We start from the raw sequence: 15,472 nt of genomic DNA, 5'->3' as shown, positions 1-15,472 counted from the left end.
CCCAGATCGACGGAATGAGTCATGGAATCGCTCGTCCTCCAGCAGCCAGTTGTAAAAAGTGCCAGTACACGGTACCCTCCCGTGTGCAGAGTGGAGTTAACTCCGCCCACACCAGGTGGTAGTCTGAGCACGGCACCAGCCACATGAAGGCCACCAAGATGCAGGAGGCGTATGCCTGTGAAATGTAGAGTCGGTCAATTCGGAACTCTCCTCCTGAGGCCTCCTGATGAGGGCACTGGAGTTGGGATGGAGATTCCACCAGGCGACCACCAAGTCGAGGGAGTTGATCCATCAAGTCACCCTGCCACTCCTGGAGCCAGGTAGCATCGTCTCCCAATGTGGGTTTCCTGCAGAAAGCTCATCGCATATCTCCCTTCCCTGAGGACTGTGAGATTGTGAAAACGGCTGAGAGACGCCCCCTGCTCCTGTTGATGTTGAGTCCGGCTATGGATATCTTCATGTCAACAATACCACCATCCTGTCACCAATACCTTACTGTGAGGAGAGAGTGGAACTGCTCATCGCCGGAGCGGGACCCGAGGAAAAGAGAGGAGGCCATCTCCCACCCTGCCAGCACCACAATACCAGCAGACAGGGCACTGTTAACATTATTCAAATCAACCTCCAGGGCGGATCCATCCTGGATGGCAGGAACAGGTGGCCGAGAGCGTTGACCCTCACAGGTCTCAGCCCCACCCAGGACACCGGACCCAGTGGGAGATGGAATGTTTTCTCCTGGTGGATCCACAGTCTCCCCCATCAGGGGAGGGGAGCTTCACCACTCCCCCACCCCCCAACCTCGCGTGTTGTGAAAGGTACAGAGGCTTCTGTACCCACTCCATTTTGTGGGATAAAAAGCTGTAACTTAGGCCTCGAGCTCCAATGGTACTGGTAGCGCGGGGAGTCCGAGGACCAACCAGGAGACAGACCCTGTTCCTCTCGGCAATCTGCAGTGAAGGGACGCCTCCTTCTCTTATTCATGGAGAGGTGAGGAGGTTCAGAGACCTCGGTCTCATTAGACATCTCTGTTTCTACCTCCAAACCCTCCACTGTGTAGAGGGAGATTTACTCTGGATCTAACCCCGTTTGTTTTAAAGCTGGCCTTTATACCTCAGGCCCCTTTTGTATTTTTGTCGATGGGGACTTTATTCCCCAGGTCCCCTTTATATAAATTTTAAAATAATTTTATTAAAATAGATAAATAAACCAAATGCTCAAATTAAAATGCCATTCTCGGCATTACTGATGCATCTTTTTTCTTTGTATCCCAGCCCCTGCGGTATCCACCGATGGTGGAAGGCCTCAAGTGTGCCAGATTCTGAATAGATCCCTGTTAAAGACAGGAACTTCAGTCCGTGTCATCCACACCCAAAGCGGCAGGAGGTGGAAAGAGGGTTTTCAAGGTTTTTACCTACAGGAACAATCAAAGTGCCAGAGCTCACATTTCCTCTGTCCCTGAGTGTCATTACTCATTATCCCCCCTGGAGGAACACCTCTCTCTCTCTCTCACTCACTCACTCCCTCTCTCACTCTCTCTCTCTCTCTCTCTCTCTCTCTCTTTCTTTCTCTCTGTCTCCTTCCCAGCTGAAAGCAATTGCTATTTAACACTCCAACATCCATGTTATCAAAACTTTTGTCCTCCCCACTCACACCAATTTAAAATATAACTATACACACATGTTAAACAACCAGCTACTTTCAGAAAGCATGCAGGACCAGACGGAACTGGCCGTAATAGACACTGGCTGAGACAGACAAAGAAATCAAACAGGAAACTTCAAATACAAAAACAGACCCACATACTCAAACACAAGCTTTTCCTCCTGTTCTCCTCAGACATTGTTTAAGCCTTACTGTGGCTCCGAAAGATTTCCTTTCCTTTTCTATCTCAATCTCACACGTGATTTGGTGGGACTGAGAGTAACAGACTGTTCCATTCGGTGTTGTCACCACATTAACGGACAGCCTGTCAAGGAGGTTACCTTAACGGGACAGATTGGTAAACGTTCTCCCGCTCCAACATTGTCCCCCTCCGAGGCCTCCTGCTCAGTTTTAGTACCACCTGTGTGATACTCTGCTTTTTGTGACGGCTGCTACACCCGCCTGGGAGCTGCTTTCCCTCTGGGTTTGCAATCACTGAAAGTTGGACCTGCACTGTGCATGCTCTGTCTTCCGGTGGGGTCACTCCTGTAACTCCCTAAGGACACCTCTAGAATCCTCTAACTGCTGGGTCAACTGGACATAATCCTGTGTGACAGTGACAGTATGTTTCTCTGCAATCTCTAACTGCTGCTGAACTGCACAAGCTTGTCCTGCATTAAGTGTCTGTTGTTGTATAGTGACAGTAAAGTACACTAGCTTATTGTGTAACTCATGTAGCTGTGTCTGCTGCTGCTGCTGGGTCTGTTCACTTTGAGCTACTATTTCTCTCACCTGTGACTCTATCACTTCCTCATCGCACTGTGCACTGTGTGATGCTGGATATGGAGTCAGATTTAAAGCCTTTTCACCCTTCTGATGTTTAGCCAAGACGTGGATAAACTGGATAAACTTCACTATATTTTAAAAGGAACGTGTTCATGCTTCCATAGACAGTCTCCGAACAGGGACTGGATACTGTCCATATTACACTTAGTGCTTAACTCTTCCTCATATGTTTCCCAGAGACCCTTCTTCCCATTGTCTTTTTGTGACATAATGTGTATTTAAAGAGACATCACTGGGTCAGTATAATCGTCTGCCCCTCGAAAGAGTTTATCCCTGCAAGAATTTTCACTGGTCAAACGAATATTCCTATGTTTGCAAAACTTTGCTCCAACAGCCTCGGTTTGCACAGTAGTCAAAGTCCCGGGTTTCAGCTCCACTTGTAAGATCTGGGGTTTGATTTAATGTAATTGTCAGACTTAGGTCAATTACAATGACAGTCTATGTTGGGAGATCAGATCTAAAAGGGACTTGCAGCTCAGACTAGCTATAAAACTACATGGATACAAGGCAGTTTTCACAAGCTTCACAGACTGAATGAAGTTCTGCACAATAAGCAGAACATGGTGATACTGAGCAAAGGGAAGTGGTCAGCAGTTGTGTTCACAATGGAACACCCGGTGCTCAACCTCCGGTTAACTGTGGAACCTTGTCTCTTCATTGGAGTCTATCTTCTGTCTTCTTCTTGATGATGATGTGCGCTTTTGGGGTCTTACAAGCTCTTAATTTATACACATTTCCCAGCTTGGTTCTGTTCCATATTAGGTAAAAGGCCATTTCTGTTCATTTGATTGGTCAGTCATTAACTTACTACCCTTCCATGGTGGTACTTTGAGCCTGGTTTAAGTCATTGTCATTGTCGTTCAGTGGGGGGTGGGGGGGAGGGGCCTCTAGATTCCAGCTGCCTTGACTCTATGAATTCCTTTACAATGTCTTGTTTTGAAATGCAAATAAACTAGAAATTCTCGAAGTAACAGTTTGTAAGACGTCAGGAATGTAAGGGATTTGGATTGTTTAATTGTCCTGTGGTTCAAAATGTGTATGTGACCAGGAATGAAATCTGCTATTTTTTGTTCTGATAACAATCCTGATGCATCTGTAACATCCACAAGGGGTCATGAAATTACTGAAGGAAATGTAAACACATGCTCACCAGCAAGGCAGTATCTCATATCATAGTCTGAACAAAGAATTAGACATCTCATTGGACAACTGTAGCCTACGGTGGATTTTGATAGGACAGTGTGATCTTGTCAGTGAAACATTCAGCCCACCTTGATATGAAAGGTGTAAAAATCATTGAAAATAGTGATTCTGTGATAAGGTCGAGGAGCTTGGTCAGCGACAGAACGATTAGCAGGGAGGGAAATGCTCACTGGGTTATCATGTATGCATGACTCTTTGCAACATGTTTGTGACTAATGGGTGTATTGTTGACCGGTCCATTGTGAATGGGTATTTTGTATAATTGTTAACTAGTAGTATTCCTACTGAATCTAGTAGAGTCATTGGTGTTTAATTTGAACTTTGAGTGCTGTCTCATTCTTTCATGTAATTCTCATGTTTGAACCATAGAGTAACCAATCAAAAAGATGACAGATTATAAACAACATTTGTTTATATATGTGGACATGAGGCTTCACATTATCATTGCCAGGAATGTAGGCACAAATACCTGTGTCCAGAGTTATGTCCTAGACAGTTTATAAACAACATTTGTTTATATATGTGGACATGTGGCTTCACATTATCATTGCCAGGAATGTAGACACAAAGACCTGTGTCCAGAGTTATGTCCGAGACAGTTTATAAACAACATTTGTTTATATATGTGGACATGAGGCTTCACATTATCATTGCCAGGAATGTAGACACAAAGACCTGTGTCCAGAGTTATGTCCTAGACAGTTTATAAACAACATTTGTTTATATATGTGGACATGAGGCTTCACATTATCATTGCCAGGAATGTCGACACAAAGACCTGTGTCCAGAGTTATGTCCTAGACAGTTTATAAACAACATTTGTTTATATATGTGGACATGAGGCTTCACATTATCATTGCCAGGAATGTAGACACAAAGACCTGTGTCCAGAGTTATGTCCGAGACAGTTTATAAACAACATTTGTTTATATATGTGGACATGAGGCTTCACATTATCATTGCCAGGAATGTAGGCACAAATACCTGTGTCCAGAGTTATGTCCTAGACAGTTTATAAACAACATTTGTTTATATATGTGGACATGTGGCTTCACATTATCATTGCCAGGAATGTAGACACAAAGACCTGTGTCCAGAGTTATGTCCGAGACAGTTTATAAACAACATTTGTTTATATATGTGGACATGAGGCTTCACATTATCATTGCCAGGAATGTAGACACAAAGACCTGTGTCCAGAGTTATGTCCTAGACAGTTTATAAACAACATTTGTTTATATATGTGGATATGAGGCTTCACATTATCATTGCCAGGAATGTCGACACAAAGACCTGTGTCCAGAGTTATGTCCTAGACAGTTTATAAACAACATTTGTTTATATATGTGGACATGAGGCTTCACATTATCGTTGCCAGGAATGTAGACACAAAGACCTGTGTCCAGAGTTATGTCCTGGACTAGTTAACGACCCTTATGAAAATCTCTGGAATACCATTCCTACATCTTTATTGTCCATCCATAATTATTCTTGACACCGAGTGGCTTGCTAGACTATTTCAGAGGACAGTTAAAAGTGAACCACATTGAGTTACATGGAGACCAGAACAGATAAGGATGGTAGATCTCCTTCCCTAAAGGACATAAATGGACCAGATAGATTGTTATAAAAATCGATGATGGCTTCATGGCAACATTATTAAGTCCAGATTTCAATTCCAGTTTTTATTCATCAATTGAATGCATTACATAATTGAATTTTAAATTCCACCTTCTGCTATGGTGGGATTTGAACCCATGTCCCCCGGGAATGAGCCTGCGCCTCTGGTGAGATTGCCAGTATCCCACTGTCACTGCCACGCTGCATCACATTCCTCCCTTAAGATACTACATAAAAACTTCCTCTTGGACCAAGCTGTTGGTCATCTGACCTCATATCTCCTGTTGTGTCTCTGTGTCATACGTTGCTTCATAATGCTCCTGTGAAGCATCTTGTGATGTTTTATTACATTAAAGGCACTATATAAATATAAGTTGTTGTTGTTGACATTTACTAGACATGACTTGTCTTACCATATACTTCCTGCTGGCCATTTGTTGTCCATGTTTTTTTTCTTTTCTCCAGCATCAAATACGTTTGTCCTGGGATGTGAACTCTAGAAATTTCCCCATCAGTGACAGTAAATATAGAGTTTACTCCACCTCTCCTTTTTTAATCAGGGTGCAACATTGACAACCCTCCAGTCCTCTGCCACGACACACATATCCAAGGAGTATTGGAAGATTCTGGCCTGTGAATCTGCTATTCCCACCTTTCCCTCCCTCAGCAACCCTCATACATCCCATTCAGACTGGGCAAATGTTATCGTTGATTGTGGTACAAAAGGTGTTGAAATGAAAAGGGTTAACTAAACCTATTTGTTCAGTAACTGTAATTAATGTCAGTCTCCATGGGCCCTAATTGTGTCACTGGAAGGCTTTCCTTTTCAATTAATAAGGGACTCTTTCAATGTGTTATCACATAGCGTCAAAGGGAACATCACGCTCGGCACTGACAGGGATCAGTGACTCCAGAGAGAGGGAAGGGATAGATCAGAATCTGAGAACAGTAGATTGGAATGTTCCAATAATGGGTCAGAATCTGAGAACAGTAGATTGGAATGTTACAACAATGGATCAGAATCTGAGAACAATAGATTGGAATGTTACAACAATGGACAGGAGTCTATCCTCGGATCTTTACTATCTTTCTACATATTGGGTTTGGTACTCATTAGACGATCGGATCCTGTATGCACTTGAGTTAATTCAATATATTTACTATCCCATCCTGACTGTTGTTGGCGTCCCTGGTAAGTCTCTCAATACAGCTATTAATTCTACAAACCATGTTTAATTGCATTACTGCTCCTGTAGTTTACTCTGCCCTTCTTGCTGCTGCTACTGTTGCTGGTGAATCTCTACCTCCAGCTATTAGCTGTCAACCCATTGCTGATTGTATTACAGTTCTTGTAAATTCAACTTTCATCTTCGGTCCTGTCTTTGCTCCTGATAAGTCTCTATTTCCCGCTAGGTGATCTGTAAACCCTGTTTCACTGAAATACTCTTCTGTAATGTAAATATTGGGAAGACTGAAGCCAGTGCCATTGGTCTTCATCACAAACTCCATCTCCTATCTGTGAATCACCTACCCCACCCTGCCCAATATCCGAGGCTGTTTACAACATCTGTGTTCCATTTATACCTGAGCTGAATTCATCTCCATATTCCCTACATCACCAACCCTGCCTATTACCACCTCTGTAATATCACCCATCACAACCTCTGCCTCAGCCCATCTGCTGCATAAACCCTCATCTGTGCCTTTATTCACTTGATTTTTCCAATTGTATCCTGGTCACCTTCCCAGTTATAAACTTCTATAAACCACAGCCCATCCAGAACTCTGCTGCCTGTGTTCTAACTCACACCAAATCCCGATCACCCATCACAACTGTGCTCACTGATCTACATTGGCAACACCCTTAATTTTAATATTCTCATTCTTGTGTTTGAATCCCTCCATGGCCTCACCCATCCAATTCGTCCCATTTCCCTGTCCATTCCCATATTCTTGAAAATCTTCCATCAAGTCTATTTCCATGTCCCCTTTCAAAGTGAATTTCCTTCCCTCTCTACCTCTTCTTGGTGGTGATTTTCAGCTCTTACAGCAGCACTGTTGCCCACATTGTGGAAACCTGGATCTATAAAAGGGTATGAGCTGAGCTCCCAGCCATTTCCGGTGTGGCCTGCACACTGTCCCATGCTGTGCAGTACTCTAGCCCGGGTGTACATTGTGTGTACCAGTAGCACGAGGAGTTGTGGAATGTCATGTCAAACTGCTATTCCAGCAGCTTTGATGCAGGGCTCTAGGTCAATAGCACCATGTATGTGCTGTTAGTGTGATTTGCACAGATGGGCACTTCTACTGTGGCCTGCACAATGCCCCACGCTGGGCAGGGCTCTAGGTCAATCGTTCCATGTACGTGTTGTTCATTTGAGGATGGTTTTGAATTTGATGTCAATGTACCATTCCAACAGCTTTGAAGTGCGTCTTTGAAACTTGGTCTGTACATGTTCACTGACCCCTGTGTTAGTCATTCTCAGCTGAACATACATTCAGCAGCAGCAGCAGGAACCCCCTCTAGTGTTATTTAAACGGACCAGGCATGCAACTTATAGGCTTTTGACTTACTTCTGCTCTTGTAAAGTTAGTGGAAGGTGCTGTGGATGGTTTCCTGGAGGTTGGGTTGTGAGCTGCTGCAAACATTCAGGGAGGACAGAGGATTTTGTGCCCCAACTCTGGACGAGGTATGGGGACTGTAGTTACAGTGTCTCTGGCTCTGTAACATCACCGACAAATGGAGCAGAAGCTGCAGAGAGAGGAAGCTCTGTAACGAAGGAGGAGGAGGGGGCTCTGCCCTACCCACTCCGGGTTTTCCAAGAGCACTTTTCCTACCAACATCTAAGCCTGGAGCAGTATGTGAAATGACTGTGTTTCAATAAGGATGTGTCACAGAGCTATGTCACCTCCTGAAACGAGAACTCGAGCCTCAGACCAGGGTGAGGACGGAGCTGTCAGTGGTTGTTAACGTCACAGTTTCATTGACATTTTATGTATCCGGATCTTTCCGGCATGAACGGGAGACATATCCAACATTCAGTCATAGACAGTGATAGAGTCAGAGTCACTTACCACACAGAAGGATTCAATTAGGCCCATCGAGACCGTGCTGGTTCTCTGTGGAACAATTCAGTCAGTTTTACTCCCCCACTCAATCCCGTAGCCCTGCAAGGTCACTTCCTTCAAGCACCCATCCAGTTTTCTTTTGAAATTGGGAGGAAGGATCAAATTGGAAGGAAGTAAAGCTGGTAACAGGAGGTAGAAAAGTCGAAGGTGACATTCAAAGGTAGGTGAAACAAAGGTGAACATCAACTAGAATGCAGAATGTCAATAAGACACGGTTATGGGCACTGTACCTGAATGCACTCAGTATTCAGAACAGGGTAGATGATTTAAAGGCCCAAATAGAGGTAAATGAGTATGATCCAATTGTCATAACGGAAATGTGCTACAGGGTGACCAAGACTGAGGATTGAATTCGCAAGCAGATTCGACCTTTAGGAAGGACAGGCAAAAAGGGAAAGGACATAATGTTGCTCTGATAATAAGGGATGGTATCAGTACATTAATAAGGGAGGATCTCAGTTCTGAAGAACAAAATATGGAATCTATTTGGGAGGAGCTAAGAAACAACAAGGGGAAGAAAACACTGGTAGGAGCTGTTTGTAGGCCATCAAACAGTAGTGTTTTTGTGGGGAATGGCATTAATGGAGATGAGAGAATCATATAACATGGGCAATACAGTCATCATGGGTGACTTCAATCCTCATATAGACTGGGTAACCTAGTGAGAACAAATGCTATGAATGACGAGTTTCTAGAGTGTGTTAGGGATGGTTTTCTAGAGCAGTATGTTGAGGAACCGACTAGAAAACAGGCTATTGTAGATCTAGTATTATGTAATGAGACAAGGATAATTAATAATTGTATTGTAAAGTTACCTTTAGGGATGAATTACCATAATGTGATAGAATTTTACATTATGCTTGAAAGTAAGGTGGTTCACTCTTAAGCCAGGGTGTTAAATTTGAGCAAAAGAAGTTATGAAGGTATGAGGGGCAAATTGCCCGAGGTGGATTGGGAAACTACATTGAAAGGTATGATAGTACATAGGCAATCGATAGTCTTTAAATAAATATTATATGGTTTACAGCACCTATACATTGCTTGCAGGCACATAAATCCCAAAAGTAAATGCAGTCCACTGTGGACAACAAAGGAAGTTAAGGATTGTATAAGATTAAAACTGTGGTTAGCACTGCAGCTTCACAGCTCCAGCAACCCGGGTTCAGTTCTTGGTACTGCCTAAGTGGAGTTTGCAAGTTCTACTGTAACCATGTAGGTTTCAGCCCAGTGCTTCAGTTTCCTCCTACAACCAATGACTTGCAGGTTGCTTGGTAAATTGGCCATTGTAAATTGCCCCTAGTGTAGGTAGGTGGTAGGAGAATGGTGGGAATGTGGTAAGGTATATGGGATTAATGTCAGATTAATATAAATGGGTGTTTGTTGGCAGGCACAGACTCGGTGGGCCGAAGGGCCGTATCTGTATCTCTCTATGACGCTATGACTCTATTAAAGGACAATAAAGTTGCGATAAATTGTAGTAAACCTGAGAATTGGGAGGATTTTAGAATACACCAAAGGAGAATGAAGAAACTGATAAAGAAAGGGTGAATAAAATATAAAAACGGACTGTAAAAAGCTTCTACAGGTACGTAAAAAGGAAACATTTGGCTAAGACAAATGTGAGTCCATCACAGGCAGTGTCAGTAGAATTTATAATGGGAGCAGCGAAATTGCAGAGAAGCTAAATGATTATTTTGTGTCTGTCTTCACCGAGACACATATAAGAAATCTCCCAGAATTAGAGATCCAAGGGTTGGGGGAATGATGAATTGAAGGAAATTAAAAGTAAAATACTGTGGATACTGGAAATCTTGAATAAAAACAAGAAATGCTGGAAACACTCAGCAGGTCTGGCAGCATCTGTGTAGAGAGAAGCAGAGTTAACGTTTCAGGTCAGTGACCCTTCTTCAGAACTGCAATGTATTAAAGGAAGTTAGTATTACTAAGAAGGTTGTATTGGAGAAATTAATGGGGCTGAAGGTTGCTATGTCCCCAGCACCTGATATTCTACGTCCCAGAGTGTTTGACGAGATAGCTATGGAGATAGTGGATGCATTGCTGATCATCTTCAAAAATTTTGTCGATTCCGGAGCGGTTCCTGCAGATTGGAAGGATGCAAATGTCACCCCACTATATAAGAAGGGAGGGAGAGCGAAAACAGGGAATTCCAAAGCTGTTAGCCTTACATTAATCGTTGGGAACCTGCTATAATCAATTCTAAATGATGTTATAAATGGACATTTGGATAATAATGATCTGATTGGGCATAGTTAACATGGATTTATGAATGGGAAATCATGTTTGACGAACCTGTTGGAGATTTTGAGGATTATAACAACAGAATTGATTAAGAGGAGTTGGCAGACATAGTATACTTGTATTTTCAGAAGGTTTGTAGAACCCCCAAAGGAGCTTGCTTCGCAAAATTAAAATACATGGTGTAGGAGGTAATATACTGGCATGGATTAAGGATTGGTTAACAGATTGGAAACAGTGAGTAGGAATAAACGGATCATTTTCGCGTTGGCATGCTATGACTAGTGGGGTACTGCAGGGATCAGAGATTGGGCCTCAGCTGTTCACAATATATTTCAATGATTTGGATGTGGGGACCAAATGTAATATTTCCAAGTTTGCGTCTGACACAAAACTAGGTGGGAATGTGTACAGTGAGGAACATGCAAAGCCGCTTCAAGGGGAATTGTTCAGACTCAGTGATTGGGCAAGAACATGTTAGGTGGAATATAATATTGAAAAATGTAAGGTAATCCACTTTGGTAGCAGGAATAGATGTGCAGAGTATTTCTTAAATGATAAATTAGGAAGTGTAGATGTACAAAGCGTCCTGGGTGTCCTTGCCAATAAGTCACTGAAAGCTAACATGCAGGTGCAGCAAACAATTACAAAGGTTAATGGCATGTTAGCCTTTATCGTAAGAGGATTTGAGTACAGGAGTAGTGAAGGCTTGCTACAATTGTACAGAACTTTAGTTAGACTGCACTTGGAGTATTGTGCGCAGTTTTAGTCCCCTTACTTTAGAGATACAGCACTGAAACTGGCCCTTCGGCCCACCGAGTCTGTGCCAACCAACAACCACCCATTTATACTAACCCTACAGCAATCCCATATTCCCTATCACCTCCCTACACTAGGGGCAATTTACAATGGCCAATTTACCTATCACCTGCAAGTCTTTGGATGTGGGAGGAAACCGGAGCACCCGGCTAAAACCCACGCAAACACAGGGAGAACTTGCCAACTCCACACAGGCAGTACCCAGAATCGAACCCGGGTCCCTGGAGCTGTGAGGCTACGGTGCTAACCACTGCGCCACTGTGCCGCCCGTAGGAAGGATATTATTGCCATAGAGGGAGTGCAACGACGGTTCATCAGACTTGTTCCTGGGATGGCGGGACTGTCCTATGAAGAGAGATTGGGGAAACTATTCTCTAGAGTTTCGAAGAATGAGAGGTGATCTCATTGAAACCTACAAAATACTTTAGGAGATAGACAGGGCAGATGCAGCTAAGATGTTACCCCTGGTTGGGGAATCTAGAATTAGCAGACAAAATTTCAAAATAAGTGGGAAGCCACTTAGGACAGAGATGAGGAAACATTTCACTACTCAGAGGGTTGTGAATGTTTGGAATTCTCTACCCCAGAGGGCTGTGGAAGCTCAGTCATTGTTTATGTTGAAAGCAGAGATTGACACATTTCTAAATATCAATGAGATAAAAGGATATGAGGATAGTGTGGGGAAAAGGCATTGAAGTGGATGATGAGCCACGATCATATTGAATGGCAGGTCAGGCTGGATGGACTGAATGGCCTACTCCTGCTCTTATGGTCCTATGTTCCTAAATCATTGATTGTCTCGGCTTCCACCACCCTCATGGGCAATGAGTTCCAGCTCATTACCATCCACTGTGTAAAAAAACTCTTCCTCATATTCCCCCTGCATCTCTTACCCAAAACCTTCCATCTGTGTTCCCTGGTCCGTGTTTCATCAGTTAATGGGAACAGTTTTTCCTTGTCTCTATCTTATCTAAACCTTTTAAAATCATGAGGGGTCTGGACAGAGTAGGTAGGGAAAAACTGTTCCCACTCGTCAAATGATCAAGAACGGATGGGTTGAGATTTAATGTATTTGGTTTTAAAAATAGCAATGCCAACATGAGGAAAATATTTTCACACAGTTAGTGGTTAGGATCTGGAATGCACTGTCAGAGAGTGTGATTGAAAGAGGTTCACTTGACACATTCGAAAGGGAATTATTTAGACACCTGAAAAGGAAGAATGTGTAGGATTATGGGGGAAAGGCAGGGAAATGGCGCTAAGTGAATTACTCACTCGGAGAACAGGTGCAGATGCAATGGGCTGAATGAGCTCCATCTGTGCTGTAACAGCTCTGTGATTCTCTATGATTCTCTTATAATCTTATACACTTCTAGGAAATATTCCCTCAATCGCAATTACTCCAGGGAGAACAACCCCAGCTTTTCCAACCTAGTATTGTAACAAAAACCCCATCCCTGGAACAATTCTGGTAAATCTCCGCTGCACCCTCTCAAGGACAGTCACATCCTTCCTAAAGTATGATGACCAGAGCTGGACACAATACTCCACTTGGGGCCTAACCAGAGTTGTATACATTTTCAGCATAACTTCCTGCTTTGTACTCTATGCCTCTATTTAAGAAGCTCAAGATCTCATATGCTTTGTAGTCATTCTCTCAATATGTCCTTCCACCTTTAGAGATCTCTGCACATCCACACACAGGTTCATCTGTTCCTGCATACTCTTTAGAACTGTACCATTCTGTCTGCATAGCCTCACACTATTGCTCCTGCCAAAATGCATCACCTCACACTCCTCTGTATTACATTCCACCTGCCACTTCTCTGCCCATTCTGATAGCCCATCTCTATCCTGTTGTAGGCAGTTTATATCATCCTCACTGTTTACCACTCCTCCAAGTTTGGTGTCATCGGCAAATTCTGAGATTCTACTCTGAATTCCAAGATCGAATTCATGGTTCAATTGAATCTGAATAGACTGTTATATGAAAGTCCATGTAAACCCCATCAACACCATTGCCTTCATCAACTCTCTCTGTTACCACCTCAAAAACTCCAGCAAGTTAGTTAAACATGATTTTCCCTTAAGAAATCCATGCTGGCTTTCCGTTATTAACTCGCATTTGTCCACGTGACTATTGATTTTGTCCCAAATTATTTTTTCTAGAAGTTTTCCCACCACTGTAGTTCAACTGACTGGCATGTAGTGGCTGTGCTTAACTTTACACCCTCTTTTGAACAAGGGTGTAACGTTTGCAATTCTCCAGCCCTCTGTCATCACCCCCGAGTCTAAGGAAGATTGAAAAATTATGGTCAGTACCTCTGCGATTTCCACCCTCACTTCCGTCAGTATCCTTGGATGCATGTTATCTGGTCCTGGTTTTTATCCACTTTAAGTACAGATAGCTAATCTAATACTTCCTCTTTCTCAATTTTAAACCAGTCTAGTATCTGACCTACCTCGTCTTTCAACATTGCCTGAGTTTCATCTTAGAATCATAGAAAGTTTATAGCACATAAAGAGACCACTTGGCGCATCGTGTCAATGCCAGCTGAAAACGATCCAGCCATTCTAATCCCACCTTCCAGCATTTGATAGATTACGGCACATGAGGTGCATATTCCGTTTGGAATGAGTTGTGGGTTCCTGCCTTAACTACCCTTCCGGGCAATGAATTCCAGACTCCCACCGCCCTCTGGGAGAAAGTAAAGTCCTCATCTCCCCTATAGTCTTTCTACCAAGCACTTTAAATCTATGCCAATTCGTCACTGATCTCTCTGCTCAGGTGAATCGACCCTTCACCTCCACTCTATCCAGGCCCCACGCAATTTTGTACATTTGAATCACATTTCCCCTCTGCCTTCTCTGTTCCAAGGAGAACAGCCCCAGACTATATAACCTTTCCTGGTAGCTGACATGATCGAGGTTTACAAAGTTATGAGCGGCATGGACAGAGTGGATAGTCAGAAGATTTTTCCCAGGGTGGAAGAGTCAGTTACTATTGGACATAGGTTTAAGGTACGAGGTGCAAAGTTTAGAGGGGATGTGCGAGGCAAGTTTTTTACACAGAGGGTGGTGAGTGCCTGGAACTTGCTGTCAGGGGAGGTGGTGGAAGCAGGTATGATAGCGACGTTTAAGAGACATCTTGACAAATACGTGAACAGGATGGGAATAGAGGGATATGGGCCCCGGAAGTGCAGAAGGATTTAGTTTAGGCAGGCATCAAGATCGGTGCAGGCTTGGAGGGCCGAATGGCCTGTTCCTGTGCTGCACTGTTCTTTGTCATTTCTTCTTTGTTATTCTGTGAGGTTGGACGATTCGGTGGTCTTCTGGCTGAAATTGTTTTCCTGAAGTTTTGGGCTGGTTGAAGTGCATTTGTGGCAGGCACACATGGCTCAGTGTTTTCTTGGAGGCAGATTTGTAGGTGGCTTTCTTCAACTGGTTACTCTGTCTGCAGCAATCGGAAGGCTTGGAGGGCCCACAGTCGCATGTTTTTTTTCAAACTTGTGATGTTATCTGGAGAGAGAGATGGACTGAGAGGTGGCGGGGGGGGGGGGGCGGTGTGGAGCGGGGGCACAACCCTTCTGCTTCTGCACAGTTTGAATCACTGGCTTGTCTGTCTTTGTCCAGGGGAAACTCCCAGCTTTCAAAGAGATGGACAGAAGGTCTCATGACTGCCGCAGTGTAATCTTTGTACCCTTATAATGAGATTCAAGATTAGAAATTATATCTCCCCAGGGCTCAGAATACTGCTATTTACTGTTGGAGAAATTTGCTCTTTCAAAGTCAATGTGTCAGGATGGCCTCGTATGCCGTGTTAATGATTGTAAGCTTAGGTAAATGAAGCACTAGAGCAAGCCAGTGATTTGGGTCCAGGCTCATAATATATGTGTCTCCTGTTGGAGGCCTTGGAATGTGAAAAGGTGTTTCAGATAACAATTGTGGTGGCCATCTT

Source organism: Heterodontus francisci, unplaced genomic scaffold, assembly GCF_036365525.1.
Source record: "Heterodontus francisci isolate sHetFra1 unplaced genomic scaffold, sHetFra1.hap1 HAP1_SCAFFOLD_92, whole genome shotgun sequence".
Classification (NCBI taxonomy): domain Eukaryota; kingdom Metazoa; phylum Chordata; class Chondrichthyes; order Heterodontiformes; family Heterodontidae; genus Heterodontus; species Heterodontus francisci.
Note: the sequence above shows the minus strand (reverse complement) of the source record.